The 25706-nt window shown below is 38.9% G+C and overlaps 1 long non-coding RNA gene across 4 annotated transcripts in view; it reads left to right on the top strand.

Annotated features, from left to right (window-relative positions):
- The window catches only part of LOC136016573 (uncharacterized), a 134713-nt gene that overhangs the window by 11479 nt on the left and 97528 nt on the right, over positions 1–25706 (top strand). The window lies entirely within an intron of this gene.

Raw genomic sequence — 25706 nt, 5'->3', positions numbered from 1 at the left:
CCAACCAGTTTCCAACCATGGCTACTCAGATGAGTGAAAAATTAAACACTGTGAGGTAATGAAATATTTATTAAACCAGACAAAAGTTAAGTCCCTGATCCAGTAATTATTTAATAGAAAGCACTGAAGCATAGTAGCAATGACTATTCCTTCCACCCTTTATAGTGGTCTCATTCGTCTCTGAATTTGTCATTTGGCCATGGGATGGTTTTCTCACTCCCTTCTGATGTGGGGGTGTTTACGTATTGTGCAAAGTAGAATAGCTTTACAGAAGTGGTAGAGAAAACCCACATTAGGAGTTACCTATGGCTGGCAGCATAAGGAATTATTGTTAGCAAGAGTACTACTGTGTGTGGTCCTGTACTTTCAAGATGGTTATCCATCCACCTAATTGCCGAGATGTTCAATGGAAGCCTGGTCTTAGTTGTATGGGGTAAGAATAAATAATAAATTTCTTTGGTTAAAGCCACTTAACCTCAATGACTCCTTGGGCTAATTGGATGGGTATTGTCTCAGCTGTAGTCTAAAAAGCACTGAAAGAGTGCTCTCTTTTCCATTGTCTACCGTTTCTATCAGTAACATGGGTTCCCTTCTGCTTTTGTGCTGGAATATTTAATTTTTTTTCCCAATGGTAAAATGAGTAAGCTGTAAGTAATATGAATAAGCTGTGAAACAGGGTATTCAGGTCCCTAGGGAAACTCTGAAAATTGTATACCAAGATTGTATTCATGGAAATCATGCATTTTGTTGCAAGATTGATCTTGTAGCTATTGTTATTTCAAGAAATAGTGAAACATAATAGGCTTTCTCTGTAGCTGTTTTGTTATTTTTTTTTCTGGTATGATTTGTTTATTATGATTTGAGAGGGCATCTTCTCAATTAGAATCAATATTCAAATATCAGAGGGGATTTGTATCTCCAAAACTTGCAGTTTGGAACTCCCAAGTGAAATGACATGCCTCAGTTTTGCAAAGACAATTGCTCTTTTTGGCCTGCATCTTGAAAGAAAACCTGTTATGTAATGACTGCAAGATATCTATCTTCAGTAAAAAGAAAAAGATCTTAATAAATTACTGCTCTAGTCTTCAGCCTGAATTTTAGAGCTTAGTGTAAAGGTTTCCTAAGCTGAGAGGTGAGCTAAGCTTAAAAATGTTCTTGTTTGTATTTGCTTAATGCAGTGATTGCTCTGCAGTATTGTTTTGGTGAGTACCTAAGAAAACTGCAAGACTTGCAAGAATCTACGACAGCAATATGCTGCCACACTCTCATTTTCTATTTTTTCTCTTTTTATTTGTACACTTAATGTGTTCAGCATAGCTCATGCTTATTTTCCTGCTGACTGCACTGGATTTTGGAGTGGTGCACTCCTTTCATGCGTAATGGTAGCTGCCCATTGTGGATCACTTGTGAGAAAATGTGATGACTCATAGATAGGATGAAGTGCTTTATTGCTTACTAATTTAAATTACTGCAATCTAATGATAATTACTCCTTTATGAAGAGGGCCCCAAGTGCAATCTAAATGAATTCCTACCCTCAATAAACAAAGGGTAGTGCTAATGGGGAAAAAAACAACCACAGCAAATTTGAGATGCCTGGCCATGGTTGGAATTTTTTTCTTTCCAAGGTTCTTAAATCCGAAATAATCCTAGTTACTAGAAAAAAAAATGCCCAAAGGCCAAAATGGAAATTTCTGAGCTCTACTCAGGGTAATACAAAAAGAGTTGAAAATAAAGATCTTGTATATATGGCAGCTGCCAGTCATGCTTCTACCTTTCAATTTCTCTGATATATTTTCCTTCTGAAACAGTAACTAGATACCATTCATCAGTAAGTAACAATGCAATCTCCTTGTCAGCAATGCAAATAGTTAAGAGCCTCACAAATCATCTAGTTAATTTACTTGTCTCTGAGGATAACAGAAGAAAATGTGTACTTGGCACATGCTTCTGTCAGTTCATCACACTGGGAGTGAACTGAAGATGTACCAGTCTTCACAGGCCCTCCAGCTGATAAACCACACGGTGTGACTGTGCTAACAGATGTGGTTACTATTTTTCCTGCTTAAATTATCAGCATCTGTGAAATTTTCCATATTAAGACTGGTAATTAAAGCTTTAATAACAAATTATTAAATATAGTCTAAGTACAGTAAAGCAGTTTTCAAAGTAGATGTAAATTAGGATGGCAATTAGGTAGCTTGAGTCCCAGTAAACAGCTTGAAATGGTGGCAAGGAACTGCTGAATTACTAGAGGGTAAAGTAACTTACAGGTGCTGTGATTTTGACTGGCAGCATGCTATTGAGGATCTGATGCTGTTGTCCATGTAGAGCTTCAAGGTGATGGCTACAATCGTAGTCTCTTCTCTCTACCTGCTGAGAATGGTCACTGTGAGCTTACTCAGTCACAACTCCAGACTCCTTTGGGGTTTTTAGGGTATTCCCCTCTTTGCATCTCTAGCAACTGCCGCCATGCAGTGCTTTCTGGCAGTGCTTCTCTCACTGTGAAGTCTGGCATTCAGTACAGTTTTTCCCACTAGGTCTGAAAACTTCCTGACACTTTATTTGCTCTTCAGTTATCCTTCCAGCTCCTCAGTTTAATTTCTAGTCTGTTCTCTTTAACATTTGGTGTAACTATGGCAGGTGTAGTTGGGTAGTCATAGCCTAAACATTCCATGTATTATTGCTGTATTTACTTTCATAACAACTAAAACGTGTGTACATCTGTGCGCATGTGGTGAGTTACCACTCTGTTGCTTGCATGCCTCAGGAGTCTGCATGTTTTGTGGGGTATTTTTTTGGCGAGGTACCATGATTCTGTTTTCATTAGCAACGTTTACCTTTGCTGTGATTAAGTTGATATTTATACAGTATTAGCCAGATTGAGTGTAGCCATGAGTGGTCAGCATGCATGGGCAAAAGCCCATTTTTCCTAATGAGCAAACACTTTTTCAGAAGTAGAATACCCCAATAAGTGAGATCTATCAGCCTTTACTAAAGGCAATGACTACATTTAACCTTAGTTACAGAGGTTGTTTTTTTGGGGTATTAATCTTGCATAATGGTAATGGTTGGTCTTACCTGTCTTTTCCAACCTAGCTGATTCTATGGTTCTATATAGCTTTGAAAGGTGTATAACTAAGAAAAAATGTGGAAGTACAGGAATGGTTCACAGAGGTAGATTCCCCAAGTTTTTCTCACTGTATAAGCTCATTTTTACTTTTTCATTGGGTTCTCCCCTGTTCTGTGTGTCACTCTCCTGTGCCTGGGTTTAGCCTTGAAGCCTCTGTCACAGACATTTCTCAGTGCTGCTGTTATAAAAATTCCGTCTTGGACATGGTCTGATTTAATTATTTTATTACAATTGATTAATATAGAGAGACAATAAGCAAGCAGCGCTGGGTGCGTAGGGGAGTCTCTGCTCCACCAAGACGCATACCGGGGTCTTTGGGGTCCAGTCTCTTATACTTCTTGGTCTTGGGTCTCAGCCAGTCCCTTCTTCATCTGTACCCGGATGCCGACGCGGCCCCTTTTCATTGTTCTTTCCTTGTTGCCGAGGTCTGCTTTTCAGTGAAGAAACTTCTTGGAAGAGGTACTGAACCCCTTGGTGATTTATTAATAAAGAATCATTTATCACAAGCTTAATCACTGCCCTAATTCTATCCTTACATGGTTATTTAGTCAAAGCATAGGTTTCACAAACCCCTTCCTTAAAGCACTCCAGCAGTAAAACAAAACCTTATTATTTTAACAGTAAAAAATGATTAAAGACTATCCTATTCCTTTGTTTCTTCTTCTCTCCCTTCATTATATTGATAGCAACATTTATTATAATCAAAGTCATTTTTATACATCCCATACATGGTACACTGCTCACAGGTGCATTGGTAACAATGAATCCCAAGTTCCTGACACGAATCATTCTCGTATTCTTTACACTGTTCATAGCACCAAGTTGCAGTCATGGGCCACTTATTTAAGTTGGTTTCCAGCCCTGCTGTGCTACACATGCTGCGTTTTCATTGTTAGTTTGGCATTGATTTTATTTTAGTGATGGGGCGTGTTTTGGTCTAGGGAATTGTATCAACTGTCAGGCTTTGCCTTTTCCCTATGTCTGATCAGTCACACCTGGAATTAACAAAAGATTTGAAATTTCCAGTGTTATCAAGAGATGGAGGCTGTGAGAGCTTGTAGCCGCCTTCTGCTTAGATCTCTATTTATATTATCTTTGCCTCTTTCAAGAAGTGAGAAAGCACTAAAATAAATCCCCATTCCTGCTGCAGGTGCGAGTCCCCAGTCCTGGAGCTCACTCAGGTGGTATCTGTGGCACAGCAATAACAGCGAGCTTCACATTAGTTTCATATTTTCTCATTTGTATAAGTTTTGTGTGTGGCTTGCATATGAGTGAAATTATATTTGATTTTCAAAAGGCACCTGGAACAGCAGTCTGAGTTTACATTTGAGATCCGAGGCACTTTTGTGAGGTTTAAGGATGTATAAGGAAGGCAGCCAGGCACAGCACTGCCCAATTCACATAGGAAAACATGATAAAATCGCAAGTGGTATTACCAGAGGAAATTTAGGAATATGTAATGAGTGATGCAGACTTTAGTGTTCAGGTTAGCCAGATCTTAGCACTAAAACTGCTAGCTGTCTGACACCTTTTCTTGTAGCTTCCCATCCAGATCGTAAAAGTACATGCTATGTATCTTCCTTGGCATCCAGACATACCCTCGCAGATTCCTCTGTGCTATGCGAAAGATGACTGACAATATAATATAATGATCGGAAGTCCATCATTTGTGTCCAAAACTGGAACATGAGCATTGATACCAGATGGAGATGAGTAAACAGGAAGGTGGAGACTGTGCCCTTGAGAAGGGATTTAAGAGGGAGCAGGGGAAGCCTGGGCATCTCCAGGCTGGTAAGCCAGAGCTGTTAAGCCATGTCCAGGTCTATGTTCTAGGCCCAACATTAACAACCTCCTCCCTATCCCCAGAGCAACTGCTATTTACAATGAGCAAGAAATTCCACTTCCTCTTTCTGAGGAGTTGTCATCTGCCATTCTCCCGTTTCCCCTTCCCTGTGCAAATAGCAGCAGACTTGCCTCCAGGCACAGGGGGCATTTGGATGCTTGGCAGACAGCTGCCGTCATGGTTGTCCTGCCTTCTCATGCATCCCATGAGCCAGACTTCAGTGCATGATGCACTGGTGAGATTACACTGGAGTAAACCACTTTCTCATGGAAGATTTCAAACCTGGGTGACATCTTTCCCAGGCCTGGATTGGAATGGAGTAAGAGTCTCCTGAACAGCTGCAGGTGGGAATTGGGGAGCAGATGTACCTGACCAAGTACAAATCATTCTGAAGTCATTGGCAGCACACACACAGCTTTGAGAGTCAGCAAGCACTGGATGATGCAGCTGAGGTCCTAGCTAGATGAACTCAGGTGAAAACATTGGAAACTGTGGAGGGAGACAGCAGGGCAGCAGAGCAGATGTGGAAGTAGTCTTTAAACACTTGAATTGGAACTCTGTGGAGTGCCACACATCAGTATTATGTTTTAGTATTTTAAACTTAATATTATGAAATTTTAGTTAGAGAACAATTATTCCAAGTGATTAAATCTTATTTGAGCCCTTCTTCCTGTATTATAAACTCTGCAGGTCTGGAAGGCATGAAAAATGCTGTGGAATATGGCTGACCTTGTCGTAGTAGCCTCTGGGTCCTCATGAAGAAGTTCTATTGCTATTTATGTGTGAAATTCCAAAAGAAGAATGCTATTTCAGAAATTCTTGATTGCTTCAATTAATCACACAGTTTGCATTGAGACTAACAGGAGCCAAAGATGTTTGCTGTTTAACTTTGAAAATCTCTGTACCTGCAATTCTAGTTTTTGCTAAATGTTACATCTGGGGATGCAATGATCAGCCCTGTGTGACTTGCACAAAGGAAACTGCCTCCTGCGTTTCTCACTGGATTTCTGTGTTGGTAATGCCACAAAATGCAGAACCGAAGTGGGTTGTATTTAGTGAATTTTCTTCTTGGAGAAACATTCTCTTGCACCTTATCACTCATTTCAGCCTGAGACTGCTTTTATTTAACAGAGAAACAGTTTTGAATCTTACTGACCTGGAGAATTCTGGTGTTGTGTCCAAAACCAGGACACACTGGAACATATGGATTGAAATTGTGTGAAAAGCTGGCAAATGCCTTGGAACCCCCAGGGCTGTCCAGCACTGAGTGGCTCTGCAGAATGCCCAGTGCTGAGTTGGAGTCTGTGCAAGGTTTGGCTGGAGCTATCAAAAGCCTTTATAATCCAGAGAAGTGATTTGAAAGTAATTATAGGGTTCCCTTAGTATGTTAAACCCCTGACAGTTTAAGCTGACTCTGGTTTTCTCTGTTTCACTTGTTGAAACTTATAAACCTTTATTAAATATGCAAAGCCTAAAACTAAAATTGGGAGAACCAGGAATAGCTTACTGGATGAGCTGAACTATTGTGTATTATAAACTTTGAAGCCCCATTGGGCTTACCTAGCCTGCTTATTACAGTAGAGCAGATTGTCACACTAAGTGCCAGGCTGAATTCCTGTGTATTTAGAATTATGGACTTTAACCTACATTTGTTAGGTATTAGCAACTAAGTTTGCTTAAACTGTTTTCCACAGTGCTTCCACAAGTGAGAGCCATTGACATTCAAAGTAAAATAGAACCACAGATTCAGACTGTAAGAAATGTGTCATCAGGTACAACAGTTGAATAAAGTGCAGCTAATTCAAAGTTAGAGGAAGTTGTCAGGGCCTTGTCTGATGAATTTTTCAATCCAATGGATATCCCAGTGATGGAGATTCCAAAACCCCTCTGGAAAACCTGTTCCAGTGTTAAGTCACTCTTACTAGAAAGCTTTTTTTCCCTCTTGTGTCCAGTTGGAATTTCCCAAGTTGCAACCTGTGACTGTTTTACCAAGAGTAGTTAGTGATTTAACTAGTGTAAAAACACTTCCATCCATAAGTTAGATTGGCTTTCATGCTTTTGTGTGTGTATGTGTATGTATATATATATATATGAAAAAAATAGAAACTGTACGTAGTGTATATATATTCTAACATAAAGTTTCTGCAATGCTAGTTACAATAGCCGGACATTATGTAACTGTTAATACACTTGCATGTAACTTAGTTCTTCCTGTAATGAGGAACTGAGGCACAGAAGTGATAGTTGATTTTCCTGGGCACATAAGATGTCTACAGTATACTGAAAGAAAAACCAGGTGTCTGTGGCTTACACTTTAAGAGTGTTCATTCTCCATACTGGGGACTGAGAAAATGAAGTCATCAGGTTTCCTTATCTGACTCCAAATTCTTAAAGGGGTGAAAGAACAGCATCCACTACTGTGGGGGTTTTAATTATTCACCTAAAATGAACTATTTAACTGAAGAATTCTAGTTAAGAACAGTTCTATTCTTAAAATCTTTCTTGCTCTTTTTTCAGTTTTGGAGATCAAAGCACTTTGTTGCTGATGGGATAAGGGCTACAAAAGATTACATTCTTGCCATTATGAAGAAAATATTTCTTCTCACACAGTTTATAGATAAAATGCAGCTCTAACTCTAATAATTGATAATGAATGCTCCTTTTATGAGCTGTTAGAATTGGCAATACAGACAGTATGTCTGGAATGAAAGTATTCTAGTATTTCTAAATAAAAACCTGGAATCCACATCAAGACTTGAATAAAAATGTTACTATTTTTTCCTTGTCACCTTTTATCCTTGCTGAGATCTGTAAAACTGCTAAGGATTTTTTGCACACAATGCCAAACTATTTCATGCAGTGCTTCCAATATTTTATCAACTGTGCCCATGGTTCCTGTGGTCTGTCCAGTAGTAAGTGGTGCTAATTCTGAAGGCTCATTTGATGCAATGATCTAGCACTCCTGGTGCTTGTGAGTCCACTTTTTATTCCCTGATGCTGCCTATGATTGCTGCTTGTAGTAGACAACTATTTTGTGGTTTTATGGATAGAACTGTATTTGATGTTTATAAAATATATGTGACCAAGAGCTGATACAACTGTATACTTCTAGAAGCAATGAGTCTTTACAGTGGTTGTCTTCTTGTATGTTAAGAATTTGAGTGCACTGTGTAAGTTACTGAAATAGCTGAAGAACAGTGTTGTAAGATCTGTGCACCCTTTTTGTCTGGGAGAGTTAACATGGCTGAAAGGTAGTAAAAATGCAGTTTGTTACTGACTCAACACAGTCCTTATGAATTTGTCTTCTTCCATTCCTCACAGCACCAGCCTTTCACTAGTACCAATTTGTCTTTCAGCAGTTTGCTTCTCTGCATGTCTTGCTACAGACATTCCAGTTATTCCATGAATCTAAGAACTGCGGCCACTGTATGCGGTTCTGCAGTTGTAAATCCTTAGGAATTCCACATCTCAATTTTACCTGTGGTGTTCTTGATTACCCTGGACTCTGGTGTTCATCTGCATAACAGTTACAGCAGTCTCAAAGATTACCCCACTTGTCAGTAGAAATGATAGAATTTGTTTAATTAACAAAGTATCAACCTTGTAAAAACTGGTACCTTGCAATGCTGAGTACTTCTTAAATTGGGAAGGAGGAGGTAACTCTTCAAACTGTGTAGATCTCAAGTGAGAGCTGTACAACTTGTAGAACTGCAATGAAACTCATTAAGATAGACTTGCACTGGTTAGAAATATGCCTGTTCAAATTCTGTGTTGTAAGTAACCAACCTAAGAATTGCAGATTGTGAAATGCATTTTTCATTGAGTTTTTTCACTTCATTTCTAATAGCCATCCCTGTTCTATTCCAGACCTTTTGACTCAGTGTACCACTCAATTATTTTCACAGTGGAGTTCCAACCAGTTTATTTTTCTGACTTTATTACAATAAGAGAAAATAATTTAAATGATAGAGATGAACAGTGCCACCTCAGGGACTTGTATAGTTTATACTGAAGCAAGAAAGTAGGCTACATAAAGGTAGATTCTTGCAGTGTAAAGGATTGGCATGTGCCTTATATTCATGTCTTATTTCCAAAGTGAAACAGTTTGGATGTGCTTAAGCAAATCAAATCACTGAAGTCTTTATTGCTATTATTTATTCTGATCTAGGTAGTCACAGTTTGTCTCTGCAAAATGCAATAGCTATAAAATACTCAATGAGTATTTGCTTCTTGGCAGTAGATGGCTACAAATGTGATGGATTAAGCACAGTGTAGCTGGCATCCAGTGAAAACACAAGGAAGAGCTTCCTAGAATACAAAGCTGTTCTTATAAGCGCTTGAAATCAGCTATATGATGGATGTCCCATGTGGCCTGTGCCAAAGGGAAGGGTGAGCTGGCCAAGTGCAGCACATCCCTCTCAAGGGTGGAATAGATGGATGTTCAGTGACTGAAATGATTTCACTTGTGCTCTTCAACTGAGCCACTCAGGCTGGCACTGTACCTCCCAAGCTGGGGTCTTCCCTCTTTGGGGTTAACCACAAGTGGCTCTGCATGGCTGTATATATCTCCTAGACTGATGACAGCAGCATATGATGTCATTAGTTTGTTAAAATACCAGGACAATCTTTGCTCTTTAATTCAGCCTGGAATGCAGCAGAGCATTGCTCTTTATGTACAAGTAGTGTAGAATTCAAATATGCAGGTCTAGAAGATTGTGTCTGGAATACAAAATCCTCTTGGAATGCACACATCCTGAAGCTTAACTCTCAGTTGTGTTGTGCCTTCTGATCTTTCCTAATGATTTCCTTTCCAAACAGCTTGTTCAATTTAATCCTTTTTTTTTTTTTGCCCCTACATATCTCCCCTTCCCTCCTATTTTCCTTATACAGTGTCATGTATTCTTGAACTATCTTAAGACTAGAATTTAGGGTATCTTCAGGTCTATTGAGCCTTTAAAGATGTTGCTGGTGTTGGTAAGCATACATTTCCCCAAAATTTTAGTCCCGAAACAGTTGATCTTGGAGTGAAGCCCTTTGAGCTGAAGGGTAAATTTCCCCTCTATACTGGCAGAATACTGTTCTGTCTGTAACACAGTGCAGGCTATGAAAGAAATCATGTCATCACAGGGTAGCTTTATGGGTAAGTAAAACCTCAGGAGCCTGTGTGCTCCTTAGGGGAAAAGAAAATTATCATGTAGAAGTCTTAAGAAAAGTGAAATCTCCACGTGGAGAAGAAAATAGTAATAATGTGTTCACAGAATTGTCTCTAAATGTGTTTCTAGTGAGCTCTCTGCTCTTTGTGAACAGTGACATGAAGGGAAAAGCTTCCGACTTCACAGTGTGTAGAGCAATCTGTCAGTTTTTAAATGATTGTCTCATAAAATTGCAAGGTGGCACTGAATAAAATAGGCTTATGGTAGGAGGCTGCCTCAACAAAATACAGCTCTGAATGCTGGCACGGGTAGAGCCGGCAGAAACTGTACCACGACTTGTCTTTTCGCGAGCAGAGCTGGGGTGATCAATAAACCCGCGTTCCGAGGGCCGCTTGCTGCGATCGCGCCGCCGAGGCAATGGCGGAGCAGCTGCGCCCTCTGCAGGGCACGGTCGGATCTGCGCCGCCCGGCCCCTCTTGCGGGACCCAGGGTAGGTTGCGGACAGCAGGGAGGGGTGGCAGGTCTGACACAGTGCCAGAGTCCTGCTTGCCACCTGCGCCTCCCCCATTTTATCTTTGCTGGTTTTGCTTTAAAATGTTTCTCCCAATCTTCTGAGGTTGTGTTTTTGTGTCTTCTGAATACATGAGTTTTACTGGCCTGACCTGTGAGTAGTGAGTGTCCGTAGACTGGTTCCTAAATTCTTGGTGCTTGCTTCCTATTTTTTCAGCTTCTGCAGTGCTCTGAGGTTAAATTTTGCTCACCTGATCTGTGGGATTGGAATATGAAGGAAAACAATGACATAGTAGAGAAGGAGAAAGGAAAAAAAGTGACAAGTGAGAGTTCTGGTAAGAATGAGAAACAAGGAAATAGAAACAAAATATAGAAATAAAAGGAAAGAGGGAGGCTGGATGATCACTTTTTTTTTGGACTGCAGGACCAGGCTCCAAATTATTAGGAGATTTTTCTTACCTGTAGGACAGTTTCAGAAGATCCAAATGGACTTAAGAGCTAAACAGCACTAACTTTCTAAAGGTTTAAGATGACGCTTTAGTGATTTTAAATAATTCTACTCTTGTTCACCTTTTGAACTGGAAGTGTGTGGGCAGAGCCCATCATGCATGAGCACATTTAGATAAATTAAGGGTTTGACCTAGGTAATTAGTGATATGAGAGCGTAAATTGAGTACAGAGTTAGTCATTGTAGAGCTGCTCAGATGCTTCTGGAGATCTGAAGATGAATTCCTGAAAGGTTCAGAAGGCAGGTCTCAGGAAATACCTGTTCCGAAACCATTCTAGTAGCTAACTTACTGTAAACAGAAACTTGCAGATCTTAGTCTCTGGGGAGAGGTAGTTTACCATTTGATCTATGACTGCAACAGCAAATTAGGCAGGAATTTGTAGTAATTCTCACTAATTGTCCAGTAGTTCTGGGAGCTATGGATTTCAATCCATAAGGATAATTGCCTGTCACAATGAAAGATCACCACAAAAGAAGCATTTAATTCTTTATATAGTCAATTAATATGTAATCTAGAATACTGTAGTTTGGACATGATAATGGGGTTCCAGGAAAGAATTGCAACTTTTTAGTTACAATAGGAAAACTGTTAGAATACCTTTTAAGTAAGAGCTTTATAAAAAGCTCTGCAACTTACTTTCCCTTCTAAATAAAATGCTGCTTGCTCAAAGAGAAAGTGTTTGCCTGGCTGAGTTGTGGGACTGCTCAGCATCGCTGGCATCTTCCAGCTGGATTCACCCAACAGCTCCTGATTTGAGCTGCCCAGCTGTGAAGCCCCTGCCTGAGTGATGCAACCCCCGGATGCAGCAAGCACCTGCCCTGGTGGATGGGATGAGTCTGCAGAGTGAGATTTAGCCAGATACAACTCTCCATTACCTTTCAGTTTATTGAAAAGGCACCATTTAAAGGTCCTTTAATCTCTGGCTTGTGGCTCAGACTGGGACACCAAAGTAAGTACTTCTCTTTTTCTAAAAATACCAGTAGCTGTTTCAGTACTGCATGCTTCCCAGCCTCCTCCTGTACCTTTGGGAGCTGCTACAGTGTGGGATGCTTACTGATGCTGTCATCCTCAGTTCCTGATCCAGTTGGGACAATTGCACTGTGCTGAAGAAATGTCATTTGGTTGTGACTATCTGATGGAATTAAAGGCTGCAGAATGTTAGAGTCTCCTGAGAAGCAAGAATTTTGGATACTTGGCCATCAGACTATCTTAGTTAAAACATGCATTACAAAAGCCACTTTAACACTAGAGGTGTGTGTCCCTTTGATATATTCTGGCTAATTTCATTTGATAAAGCCTTTCAAGTAAGGCCAACTGCTTTCTGGTGTAACAGCAGTTCCTCTGTGTGGTGTTATCTACAACACCAAACAATTTATTCTGAATTTTTAGCATAAGTAACTGAAGTCCTTAAGTCAGAATCAATTGCAGAAAGGAAAACAATTTTAACAATAATAACATGGTTTGTCTTGGACTGCCTGTGGCTCTGGCTGTCCTTCTGGGTTGTGCTGCTTTATGTGGCATCTCAGACACTGAGGGAAGGATGGCAGGGTATAGCAGACTTGTCTTCTGACAGTTCTTGGGCTCAGTGGTGTAGCTCAGGTGAAGGGACCTTCCTGACTTCTTGAGCATTACAGATTAAACACAAGTTTCTAGCTGGTGGGTTGTGCACTCCTCTTACAAAGACTGTTACAGCAGTAGCATAAACTGCTGCCCGTGTGGCAGTACCTGCAGTCTCGAGTAGGAAGGAAGGAGTAGAGACCATAAAAATACATCACAAAAAACAGAACTGGAAGTTCCTTTATCTCAGTTTCTGTCTTGGCATTGATTGATATTGCTGGGCTATTTTCACACATACAACAGGTAAATATAGTAAGGGCAGAATGTGAACAACAAGATGATTGGTGAGACTGATGGTGTGACTTGCATTTCTCTCTTATGAGGCTTAGCTTACAGTCTACAGCAGTTGTTTGATCTAGTTACTAAGATTTAATGTTTCAAACTTTTTTTCTTCCCAAGATCCTTTCTAATGTAATATGTAACTGTACTGACAGGTGTAATTACAGTATCTTTGCTATTGTTCCCTGCTCTTTGTCCCATTTACCCATCTTCCCCTTCTTGTTGAACTTGTATTTTTGCCTTTGCTACAAAATGACATCAGAGTCTCATTTCTAGTTTCAGGGAGTAAAAAGTACATAAAAAGGCAGTTTATTAAGTGGATTTGGGTTACTGTGATAAGGCAGCTACGGCTATTGCATGACTTTTTATTTCCTGTGAAATGTCCTTGTAGATGTTTTTAATCTTTATTAACTGTTTGTTTTGGCCTTTTGCTTGTTATAAACTTTGGTGTAAAGAATCGCCAGAGGAGATCCCCTGCTCCTCATACTGCTGCTAGAGATGTTTCATGCTTTTATTATGCTTTGTAGCTAGATTTACTTGCAGAACACACCTAAAACCAGATTCCAATATGACCGATGCTATGTTGGCTGACTGTTGCATGTTTCTTTCTGCAGCTCCCAGCATATGACCTTAGCCTTTCTCTCCAGAGGAGTGTGTAATTATAAGGGGAGTAAGGATTTTCCATTTACAGGTTTTGCGGTTTGTTTGTTTCTGTTTTTTTGTTGTTCTTTTCTTTTTTTTTTTTTTATGAAACAAATGATGAGCAAGTCTCAGCTCGAAGTACATTTAAATCCCCGCTATCTGCAAACCTTTCAAATTGTTCAGTACTTTTAAAATAGTGTCAGCCTGCTGTCAGGGCATGATACAGAATGGGAAATTGCTGTCTCTACGCCTCTGCTCTCAATTGTATTAGGCAAGTTGTCTGGCTCAAGGTCTTACTTCTAAAATAAAGTTAATCACAGGCCTATTCTGCATCTTCTTTTTCAAACAGAGTTAAGTACATTAGAGGATTGTTTGTAATCCTGATCATAATAGAAAAATACAGCATCCATCAGCACTTTCTTTTTTGGGTCTACCTCAGACCCTTAGTGGTCATCTTGTACCAAAAGTAAACTTTGGTTGAGTGTTTCCACAGAGATGTCTCTGTAATCTTTTCTATTCATTTTGGTCCTACCTGCACTTGCTTGGGGCTTCCTCATGGGTCCAGTCCTATGGCCACTGAAGTTACTGAAAAACCACCCTCAGACTATTAAGGTCTTTGATCACCTCTCACTGTCTTCTTTGTCAGGAAGAATTTTTTTTCTCTCAACCATCAGGTATACTCACCTATTTACCTCCTTATTTCATGATTTACATCACTTATTAGGCTAATTTTATGATCCATAAACGTTTCTCCTGTAAACCTTTTCTGTGCTGACTCCAGCTAATGCTGCTTCAGTGCATTCTCATAGCTGGTATTACACCTTCAGGGTTAGTTTATTTTTCCTTTAAGGCTGAAACCTAAAGCTTGGCAGGAGCTTCTAGGAAAGTTCTTAGGAAATGCTAGTTTGATTACCTAACTGAGCCCAGACTAAAGCCTGCTGAAGGTATGCAAACATCGCCTATTGACTTGAATGTCTCTTGGAGAAGGGTTTCATGTTTGAAAACGTTGATGTGAGGCAAAGCCTGTTGTAGGTATAATTTTAGTATTGGTTTGTATGTTGCATAACTTTTTTCACTTTTAATCAGAAATATCATCTTTTAAAATTTATCATAATAACTTGGTGTATGCTGTATAGATAATTCAGAGTGCTTGGAAATACATGGCTTTCCTAAATTGTGCAAGTTTGGTACAGCTACTTGCTGTTTATCCATGTCTGAAATTTAATGATGTAGTTGACTGGTGAAAATTTCCCACACCATATGAACTGTCTCTGTGGAAACTGGCACTCTGAAAGGTATGTCTACAGTAATTTCCTAGGGCATACTGGGAGTATTTTCATAGACAACTGGGCTGAATAATTTCTGTATTCTACTCGTTTTCTGCAAGCAGTGTCCTGCACTTAAGCATAGAGCTGCAGCTGCTTGTGAATATTTGTCAACCAAGATAAAATGTACCACTCTTCCCTTCCATTTCCATCCTCATATATTTCAGAATCAAGTGCTGTCTGCTAAAGATGTTTGTTATTCTCATTATTTTAAATCTAAAACATTCAGCACATTTATTACTGGAGGTTGCAACTGAAGCAATATTTGGTGGCTTATGGAGTGTGTACAGAATAAGAATTCTTCTGAATACTGATACTTGGTTTAGCAGGAATTGCTTCTTTAAGAAAAATCAACCTTCCCCCCCCCCCCCCAAAAAAAATCCAACAAACCAAGCCAAAAAAACAAAACAAAAAAACCCCACACCCAAACAAACCCCCACCCCCAACCAAAGGGAAAAAAGACAAGGTTTTGAGCTTTTTAAGCAATCAATTTGATTTTGCTATCAGCAGTTATTCTTGCTCCAATAACTATGATGATGATCACCATGACAAGCTACAGAAAACATTTCTGTAATAAAAAGTCCATTCCCACCACCCCACCTTCATCCCCAGCTTCCAAATCCTGTGAGAAAGTACTCCTGCTTTGCTTTGGCCAGTGTGTTTCCACTCTGATCAGGGGCACTTACTAGAGCTGTTGAAAGCCTCCAATGAATTATTTATTTATTTTAATGCCCTGTCTTGTTTGGTTTTTTTCTTGGTTTGCTATAAATCATCTCAATTTTTATAAAATGAGCCATTTGATTCTGAAAATGGAGTATCTTACAAGTATCTCAGGTGCCCCAGATAAATAACTTTCTCCAGATGTTGCCCAATTCAGGATAGGTAGAGAAGTAGCACCTTTTTAACTCTTCGTGGTAAACACCTTTAAATGAAGCAAGTCTTAAAATCCCTCGGTGTAACTTGTGAAGGCCATAAAGCAGGTGGAGGCTTCCCTACACTAAAAGCTCACACGCATATCCTCAGTTGGTCCAGATCACAGTGCTAAGTTTAAAACGTATGTGGCAGTCAGTTTTAGCCAGTCAAATCATCATGAAACTATTTTCTTTCATTGTTAGTGGTTTCTTATGATAAAACTGCCAGTCTGGCAAAATCATTTATATCAAACTGTTTGTAATTCAGTGATATTGTATGTGAAGCTCCAGTTTCGGAGTATGTAGATAGTGTTGGATGTGAGAAATTGAGGAAGAGGTGTGAGGTGGGAAGGCCACCTGCCTCTCTATACTTGGGGGCATTTGGAGTGAGTTGGCACCGCCTCAGGGACTGTCTGCACTGCAGGAACTGCATTGCAGTTGTTTTGCTTTGCAGATGTCTGTGTATTAGCTCTATTCTCTGCCTTTATGATGCTTTCAGGTTACTGAAAATGCACAAGGTCTGTAGAGTGTGGAATGGTGTCCTGACTTTATGAACCCCATGGTCACAACTCCATAGGTGACTGCTTTGCAACTGAAATATCACCTACTTTGTTCACCCAAGTGGTGCAGTGTTCACTTCTTAGGATTGGCCATTTGAAATAGAGCACTGGCCTGTGTGCCACTATTTGATTTCATAAGGGCACAGTTGCCTGTTACAAGGGGTTTGTGTTGCTTTTTGTTTGGTTTTTAACCCATTCAAGGTTGTTCTGGTGAGTTTTTTTCTTGATATATCTTAAATGTACTTACTGAAAAGTATGCAGGCTTCCTTTTCTCTGTGTGCTTCATGTGTGTGGCCATGCCTGCCCATTCCCGAAGCTGCCGCTGCCATGGCCTGGCAGAGCTGCTCGCTTCCCTGAAGCTTAGGTTCCAAAGTTCATAGGATGTTTCTATAGAATGTAGCTCATTTCTTGCAGTATATTCCTAGCACAGTTTTATTTTAATGTTTTTAATTTTAATATGATCTTGCATTTGATCTGGAGTTACATACAGATTTGCAAGTAGTGTATCCCTTTGAGATTTTGTTTCTCTTAGTGTCATTGTTTTCCACTGAGTAGCTGCATGAAGATGTTAAAATTCTGGTACCAGCAGCACTTTGAAGTTCTTTGAGATGTCCAGCCATGAGGCTTTTGGTCAGCTGCTTTGTGAAGAAAATTAGCTTTGAAGGCTGCTTGTAAAGCAAACCCACATGCAGTGGGCATCCTTGTCATGCTCTCAATTTATGAAGGCAGCAAGCCTTACTGCAGTGCATGCTCTGTAAAGGCATTAAAATAATAAAGTGAGTTCATCATAAAGTGTATGCTCCAGGAAAAAGTAGGATAAAGCATTGTTCTGTTCTACAAATGGCAACTGAAATGGGTGAACTTAACTAACTCTGTGTTGGGAATTAATGCCAGAATTAGTAATTAGACTTTTGAAGTGCAAAAAGTACCTCAATGACAAGACCTTCTTTCTCACCACCTTCTTCATTTGAACATTTTCAGGTGTATTTCCAGGAAACAAATTAGTAGGTGTCATGTGAATGCATTGGTTGTCTGAAACTCTTGCATCTGCCACAAATTTAGAATGTTGGCTTTAATTACAACAAAGCCAGACAGCAAAATCCTAGATTTCTTTTTTATTCTGCAGTAAAAAACTGCAGCCCATAAATTTTAGAATTTCATACGCTTGATTGTATACTAGCAGTTACTGGTTTTGATACCTGGTACCCTGTGTGAACAGTGACACTTATGTCCACAGTAGTGTAATAATATTACACTTTCTCAAAAAAAAAAAAAAAATCCTGTTATTAAAGAGTAAGTAATTGCATTTTCCATTCATGTCACTTCTCCCTTTGTAGTTAATAATAACTTTTTAAATTGGGAAATAGTTCACCAATCAGAATGCTAAAAGTGGTCAGCAGTGTGATTTGGACAGAAGTTTTTCCTATCCTTTTAACTGCAGATATACTCAGTCCTTTTCTGAAATGAGTCGTATTTGTTTTCAGAAGTAACTTGGCAAAGCTCGTTCACCACTGTTTTCACAGACTCACGTATGATAGGTGTAGTACAGTATAAACATATTTTTATTTAGCTGTGAAGCTGTTTCTTCAAGGTTCATGTGACATTTTAGTGATGGGACTCTTAAATAAATATACTTGGCCCTAAAGTATACAGAGGCAAAAATATGTAAATTATGAATAGGTTTGGAAGATTTATTGCATATTTTTTAGCCTACAGATTTCAGCTCTATTAATAAAACATCAATGCATGTTTTATTTTTTAAAACCCCTAACTCAGCTGTAAGAAGCTTATTTCAGGAAAGATTGTCTTCTAGGTTACAGGGTTTCACGTCTAAACTGTAGCAAGCTGTTAGAAGTACAGATCACTGGCTTAAGAATCTGTATCCTTGTGGATGTTACATGCATAGCAAGTAGGGAAAAGACACTTCAAGATCAACTCTGAGATCATTTTATTTCCAACAGTTGGGCAAAAACTTGTATATTTTGTGCAAAGGAGAAGTGTTGGGCATAATCCTAATTCTGTAGGAATTCAATTCATGGAATTGTGTGAGGCAAGATCAGCAGAACAGGTATTTTCTGAGACTATTATAAGGAATTCTCTTCTTGGGTCTCATTTTTCTCCCTATTGACTTGATATTTTGTCTTATTTAAGAAGGGGAAGCATATTATGGACCTTTTATTTTAATATTCATAATATCTGTACTTACTGGCATGCAAGGGGTTTGGTTTGTTACCAAGTTGTTAAAGGTAATTTGGTGATTGCTGGAAGAAGGAAAGGTAGAAATCGAGCTCTGTGTGAAACACTTCTGAGTGTTAGCACTGGTGTGAAAACCTTTCATTTGGTGAACTGGCCATGTGTGCTGGAACCGAAACGGACAGGCCCAGAAGGAAACCTAAGTGTGTCTCAGTGTTGCAGCACCCCCAGAAGATGATTGGTTTTGCTTCATCACACTTAGAAGGGAATCTGACAGATTCTTCAAGCTCTCTTGTGTTTACTTCCGTTGTACAATGTGTACAACAGAAAGTACAAAGCTTCAGAACAGATGTGCTTACAGGTATGAAATTTTGTGATTTCTATCTACAAGTTAGTTTTTAAAATGGGTGTTTCTGTCTCAGCATTTCAAAGCAGTTTTGAAACTTCCAGCAAGTTCCTGAAACTGTTCAAGTGATGTAAGATTCTAATTTGTCTGGGTGGCTTTTTTTTTAAGTTGTTTCTTTGGGTGGTTTTTTTTTTTTGGGGGGGGGGGAGGGGAAGAGGGGGTCAAGAATAATACAATCCAGCTATTTGTTTTTATTGGTCTTTGCAGGGAAGTTCTATGAATTCAGTAAACGTGTGATGATTGTAACACCTCTGTGCTTCAGGGAAGCAGCGTGGTGAAGCAGAGCTGCCAAAACACAGGCTGTCACACACCTTATCACCCACCAAAGTCTCCAGTTTGGCTGCTTCTGTTCGATGCAGTTCCTAGTGTAATTTGTCACTGCAGCATAGCAAGACTAAAGTAGGCAAAGAAACCAATTCCTAGGGTGGCAAAACAGCTGTAGCCCCATCTCCTTGTGGCTGTCTCTGCCAGACTCTGGCACATAACAGGCATCAACTGCGCGTGGCAGCTCATGCTTATAGTAGTAGTGCTGGGTTACCGTAGGGTGAAAGCAGTAACCATTGCAGTAACTATTACGGGCTGCCTGCCTGGTCTAGTCCTTTAATCAGAAGCTGAAAATCTACCTGATGTTGCTGCATCAGGTAGAGTCTTCTGCAGCAATGAAAGAGGAAAAAATACTGCAAAACCAGTTTCAAGTTCCACTTTTGCTGAAAGTCTCAAGAATAGTGCTCATGTATGCTAACAGCTAGCCAGAAAAGCTGTGTTCACTTTAACACTAGTATTTGCTTATGTTAAGAATTTCTTATTGGCTTGAATGAGGTTCTCAGTCCAGTTAATACTTTGTACCTTTTTCAGCTGACAGTGTTACGGCTTAGGTTTAAATGAACAAATATTTTGATGCTTTATCCTTCTAACAATACGTAAGTACCAAATACAGAGTTATGAAAAATTACAAATAAAAAAGGTTAAGCTGGCTTTCTTAGATCCTCAGAAATATTCTCTGTGCTTGTACTTCGTAAGTTTGAATATTGAATCTTTGTCACAGTACTGGAAAAGTGAAAGAAGGGATTCCCCCCCCAGTAATGTTTTGATTTAGGTAACTTTTTCTTGGGGCTCATCTGAGAACACTGGATTTCAGCAGAGATACTCACTCGACAGCTCTCTGGCAATCATAACCTCCACCGCTGTGACAACTGAGTTTGAGCCTGGTCCCAGACAGTCCATCAGTGGAGTAAGAATGCTGTAGGTTGCATTAAAGCCCATCTCTTAATGAAGTGTATTGCTCAAAATGTAGCTATTTCAATCTTACTCCTCACTGACACTATACATGGGGACCCCAGTAATTAGACTAGAAAAAAAGATGGGTGTCATTATGCAGCAGACAGTAGAAATTTGCAAACTGTTGGAACAGCAGAAATTTCCCAAAGGAAAAGCTACAAATCACAGGATGGGGAAAAAAAAAACCAAACCAACAACCCAAACAGATTTAACTCAATATATTCTGAAAATGAATGCTGTATAGCACTGATAATGTTGAGATGAAAATCACAGAGGGACTGTTGTTAAGACTTAAAAGAGCTAGGACTCATGCATTGGTTGTTGAATGAGTAAGCTAGGGTCTAAGGTGTAATGTCTTTCCAAATTACTTATTTCTAAGTTAATTTTAACATTAAATCATGCTGCATTCTTGCTTGGAGTTCTTTGTTTCATCCTGCAAAATGTCACTCATGCTACAAACATGTTATTAGATGTACAGGGTTTGGAAGAAATTCAGCATTACTTGGTGTTATCTGGAATATAAAAATTTCAATTAATTACAGTAACCAGTGAAATACATTTTGAACAAATTAAATCCTTACAGTGTCCACCTTTTTGTGATGTGACCATATGGAAAAATTAGAAACTAAGATGAGCTAGTCATACCCCTGGGATAATCTTTTAGAGACATTAAAACTTCTGTGGGTTCACAGCCAGTGTCACTGCTTTGTTGATCTACACAGACTCAGGGAGCCTGCACTTGTATCTGTGTGCTATGTGGATGAGTTAATTCGTTTACAGAGCTGATGAGTAGCTGTAAATGAATTTTTGGGTCCTAACTGAAAGAGGGAGTTTATCTACAAAGAGGGTTCATTAGATCTTCCAGTGACAGTGAAAGTCCCCTGGTGCATTTCTAGCCCAGATGTTACTGTGCTGAAGGTTTATTTTGTTGCTCTTAGGGCTGTACCTGGTCTTTGTGCAGATTTGTGATGATTACTGTAGATGGCAGCAGAAGCTAAATAAAATACAAAGGTTTTAAAAATTAATTAAACCCTTCTCTGCTGCTGTCCTAACTATGTGTTTTCTCTTGGTGCCTGCCAGCTGTTCTGGAGGATTGAACCAATTATAGGCAGCAGAAACCAAATTAAATAAATTATATACTGAATTAAGGTTTCTTTCAGACAGTTGCTTGGGTTAGGTTTTTTTGTCTGTGGCTGTGTTGGTTCTTGGTATATCCTGTGTCAGATACTAAAAAGCTGGTTTTAAAGCTGTCCTGATAATGTGAATTTCTCCTCCTTTCTTCTGTATGTGCCATGATGTCAGAGAAAGAGCAGCAGCAGTTCTGACAAATGATAATGTTTTTGGGAGTACTTTTCTTTTCCCCCAGTAAGTAAGACTGCTGTTTGCTTTCTTTCATTGCAACTAAATTGACTTTATTTTCCTGTTTTCTTTTTTTAACATGTCTTCCTTCCTTTTAGTGTGTTGGCTGTCTGTAATCTGTGCCCTTGGATGTCACCTCTTCTCAGTGTGCACAACATATAAGTAATATTATTATGTGCCATGATGCTAACTAGCTGCCTAATAAGATACCTTGGTATGTGTAGGGGGCAGAGGGGATTCTTAGGACAGGCACTGGCCTGTTAGGATTATTTACAGTATTTGGAACAGCAGAGTGATCTGTAGTGGTAAATTACTGCCTATGCTAAGTTTATTACACAGACCTATAGATGACTTTTAAATAATGGAAGGGAATAAAAACAAATGATTATGTGTGAACTTGAAGACAGGTTTTAGGGGCAAGCAATAAAAAATATACTAAAAGGTCCATACATGATTAGCAGAGTTGCTTGAAAACAATGAGCTGTGAGAGCCAGGGGTCTGCAGCCTTTGTTTTTCCTCTGAAAACCATAAAACTCCGTTTTCTGTGTGGCAGACATTTTAAATGAGGCAAAATATAGTGCATCAAAATGACTCTGGTCTTGAAATATTTATGAAATCCCTTTATTATGAAAAAGAACCATAGGAAAGTATGGAACTGCTGTTCAACAGTTGTGTTCAATATATGATGAAGGTAGGCACAAAGCTCTAGGTATTAAAGTTTATGAGTGTATTAATGCACTGCTTTGGGGGAATTAAACTTTAATATTAATGATAAACCTTCCATAATAAAATGTGGGGAGAGCAATAGTAAATCTCTCTTGCAGAGTCCCCAATCTCTGCATGCATGCTACAGCATCTCCTGAGATCTATTATAAATGAACTTCTACACAATCATATGCATACAAATGTACATTGCGCCTGAAGTGGTTTTTTAGTGGAGTTGCTTTCTGCTCTGCAAAAGTTACAGTCCCAAATGACTGTATTTCTTTAACATGATTGATCTCTAGCATTGATTCCACAATACTTCTCTCAAGATACACATCATTCACTACCCAGAGAGTGTACCAGCGGGAGATTTTCTCTTGACTATTTTGAAATGGTGTGAGATTTCTACAGTGGATAAATGTTATGGAAGTGATTCTAATGCTTTAAGATGTGAAATGTTGAAGAGACACAGGAAATTGTAAGTTACAATGATCTGGAGTGTAGCATCAGACTTCTGTTGAACAAATGTGTCTGAAAAAATAATAAACTTCTGCTTCTTATGAAACAAGAGGAGAAAAAAGTAATATTAGCCATTATGAAAAGTGAATGTGTTAGGAAAGTTATCCTTGAACTGCAAGGCGTGGATACTCAAGTCTTTTTATTGCTTACATGCCAGAGTGCAGAGATGCAAATTTAAAAGCTTGCATTTACAAGAGCTTGTGTGATAAACTCAACTGCTGTAAACCACGGAAGCAGCTGCCAACTTGAGCAACTACAGTGATCTGATGATACTAGATGTTGCCCTGTCAGTTTGGATGTTTATCAGATAAGTAGAAGATAACTATTTCAAGCATTATTCTCATATTTAAAGGATGTCAGAGAAAACTTGAGAAAACCAAATCTGATCTTTGTTTGTTCTTTGTGCTGCGGTAGAACTTGTGAAGTTTTTGGAGATGGTTGATCATGCTTCCAATTTGGCTGTACATTAGGGAGAAAATATATGAAAAGGAATTTAAGTTAAAGCAGGAATGATCTGCAGAATCCAAAACCCGACTGGGGCTGTTCTTGTTAGGGGTTTTGCTGTCAAGTGTTCTGAGAAGTGGTGAGGCAGGGTGAATTCTGTTTTCAGCTCTACAGGCTTAACATGGAAGACCACCACTACTTGCTCCTGCAATAGCAATCTCATCTTTTCTGCATTTAACTGGAAACTAAGGCAATGTTAGCAGCTGCAGTAGTTGTGTGTATAGATTGATTCTCCATATCTGCTTTCCAAGAAGGGCAGGGCAAGTGGTTGGTAGGATTCTTGGTAACGGGAAAGAAGAAACTTGTGTCCCCATCTCTCGCATGCTTAACCCAACAGAGATGCAACAGAGATCCTTTCTTTAATCAGCACTGGTAACTACCATATATGCCCTTTGGTCTCTCTCTTTCCTGGATTTACAAATGCTGTGAATCTATTAATGTGTTTCAGTGGGTTTTTTTAATTTTTTTTTCTTTTTCCTTGGAGACAGAAATGCACCAAATGCAGCCACAAAGCCTAAATAAAAGCAGCAGCATATGGTTTAGTTTTATTTTACATAGAGTTTTCCTTTTAGAGGTGATCTGTGCAAAAGCTGTTGGGGTCATAAGGCTTTAGCCAGAAATACGTGCTATTGACCACAAATTCTGTTTAAAATAACAAGAATAGTTTTAGATTAAAAAAAAAATCAACCCCCTAAATGTATATTTACGTCTTTACTTTTTGCTTATTGAAGAAAGAAAAACAAAATTCAGAGAAGGAATGTTGCCAGGTCTAAGAAGCAGCCTTCAGCTTGGAAATGGAAGCATGTGACCAAATCTTGACGCTTCTGTCTGATAGAACCAGTCAAATGGTACTTATGTCATGAATTTGGTTAATTTGATACAAACTGATAGCAAAATAAGGTTATTTATTATGCTGTGCAATTCTTAAATTCATAATTTTGCCTTTATTAAGGCAGTTTGTCTTTGTTTTGTTTGGTGAGTTTGCAGATATACATTTTTATCAGCAATTCAGCCTGTTTTCTTTTGCTCTTTATTCTTACCAGACAGTATAGAATCCTTTTGAACTTTCCTGAAGATGTTAAATGTCTCTAATTTCTCTAGAAAGATTTGCAGCATTTACAAAAGTTTATAGTTCAGAAGACACAAAATATTTCAGATCAGTCTGATACATATTGGACCTGACAAAACAGCTTTTTGAAGATTGCTATCTGGTGCAATAACAAAATATTGAAGCATTCCATTGCCTACTCTGGCAGCTTTTATTTCACAAGCTTTGCTTATAAGTATGTTTTTGTTTACATTGTTATATTGCATTATCGCTAGTATTTTATGCTTCTCAGTTCCTACAAGTATGGTATCTTCTGGTACCTGTTACAAGGTGAGCTGTGCAGTCTTTGTTGGCTAGCCAGTGTTGTGCATATATGTTAACAGAGAAAAACTTTTGCCTCTGATTATATCACTTCTGGGAGATGCTGTCCTGATGATTTTCCAAGTCAACAAAATGGCTAGTGGAACATTACAATCTTTTCATTTATACCTTTGCAAAGAGGAAGGCATTTCCTAATCGTGATACTGGAAGAAATATATTTTTAATTTCTATTTAACAGGAAATCCTTATGTTTGATCAATTCAAGGCATTTTGAAGCAGTCATTGTTGTTACTAAAGTTAATCAAAACTTACTGCTGTGTAAGAAAAAAATCAATAGAAAACAGAGATCATAGAAGTAAAGATAATTCTGCTGCAGGTCTCCTATACCTTCACCCATCAGTAAGCAGGAGCCCCAGTGCTAGAAGTTTCATGTTTCCTACCGTTTTGATTAATTAGCTGAGTGCCAAATTCCCCAGCTATGAAACTTCACAGGTCTGTGTTTTCAGTATCTTTGGGTGTTTTTGACTTCCCATATGTAGCAAAAGAATGATTCATGAGCTAAATTAAATTTGGATGCTTGTACCACACAGAGGGTATAGTACTTGTCCATAGGTTCTTTTAGAAATTTCAAGATGCTTTCAATGCAGATGCAGTGTAGTGAGTAACAACTAGATTTAGTTCAAAAAATCAGTTTCATTGAGACTTCATGCTGGGCAAAAAGTGAGGGGAAGCTTCAGTCCCACTTAAAGCCATGTGTTCCATTTGGGCATACTTTGAATTTTGAGTTTTATTCTGTGCGTTCTGTACTATATTACTAACAATATTTAATTATTGAAAATATATTTTAATATAGAACAATATTATAGTAGACTAATCTATGCATACATAAATT

The sequence above is a fragment of the Lathamus discolor genome, chromosome 6, assembly GCF_037157495.1.
Source record: "Lathamus discolor isolate bLatDis1 chromosome 6, bLatDis1.hap1, whole genome shotgun sequence".
Taxonomy (NCBI): Eukaryota; Metazoa; Chordata; class Aves; order Psittaciformes; family Psittacidae; genus Lathamus; species Lathamus discolor.
The sequence above is the reverse complement of the archived record's forward strand: the minus strand, read 5'-3'. Positions and strand labels throughout refer to the sequence as shown.